Here is a 1,126-nt window from a genome sequence, read left to right as displayed (position 1 = left end):
TTATGTATGAACAATAAAGATAAATGCAACGCCAATTTTAGGCGTTAACTTAGTGAAAAACTAAACTGATTCAAGTTAGCCCAATCAAAGGACTAATCCAGCTACAAATGAAAGAGCACTACAAGAAAATGCATTTAAAGCTACAAAACACATTGTAGCTAAATATGAAATTTTTCGTAGCTAAACGCTTTAGCCATAAAATATTTTTTCGTAGCATTCGTGGCAAGATGTAGGGTGGCTAAAAGTTAGCTACAGACTTTACATGGTCTGTGGCTAAGGACTAATACTTATAGCTACTAAAAAAATTGAGTTGTAGCTATAATAGTACAAAATTCTTGCTACAAAATATATACTTGTAGCAAAATATTTTTACTCTTTTGCCACAACAAATTAAATTCATTGCAAGTTTTATATTGTAGACACAGTATATTCTATTGTAGCAAATGACTTGATTTATTTGCTATGAATATTTAAATTTTGTGGCAATTTATATTTTTAATCTTGTGGCAATGATACTTGTATTTAACTACAAATTTAAAAAATTATAGCTATAAATTTAAAGCATTTGCCACAAATATTTTTTCACAAAGCTAAGATTTGAAACTTTTTGCCATGACATACATAAATTATAGCTAATATTTTAAATTTTGCTATGAAAGGTGAAAATGAATCGCCTTATTTTTTTATAATTACATATAGATTTAGCCATAACTATAAATATTCATTGTTACAAATTGAAGAATACTATCATAAGAATTATTAATCATAAGAATTTTTATAATTTAGCTAAAAAATAGATTTCAACAATTTAAATACTATGAATGAAAGGATGTTGGTAAAAAATGTTACATAATTTAACCACAAATACATTTTTGATATTCCAAAATAATCCTCAAGTACATAAAATTTCATTCTATAATTTTGAGAATAGTCACAATATACAATTCTTGTAAGACACTATCTTGTTTGAATCCAAGGAAGCATATAGTCTTCCCCTATCTCTCCTTCCACAATCTTCAAATTGTATGCATCTTAGTTTGTTCAACATCGATCCCAATTTATCATTTATATGCTCTTGTTCCATAAATATGCCTATCAATAATGGTAAATATTTTAGCACCAAGAA

The sequence above is a fragment of the Solanum tuberosum genome, unplaced genomic scaffold (assembly GCF_000226075.1).
Source record: "Solanum tuberosum cultivar DM 1-3 516 R44 unplaced genomic scaffold, SolTub_3.0 scf00021, whole genome shotgun sequence".
Classification (NCBI taxonomy): Eukaryota; Viridiplantae; Streptophyta; class Magnoliopsida; order Solanales; family Solanaceae; genus Solanum; species Solanum tuberosum.
Note: the sequence above shows the minus strand (reverse complement) of the source record.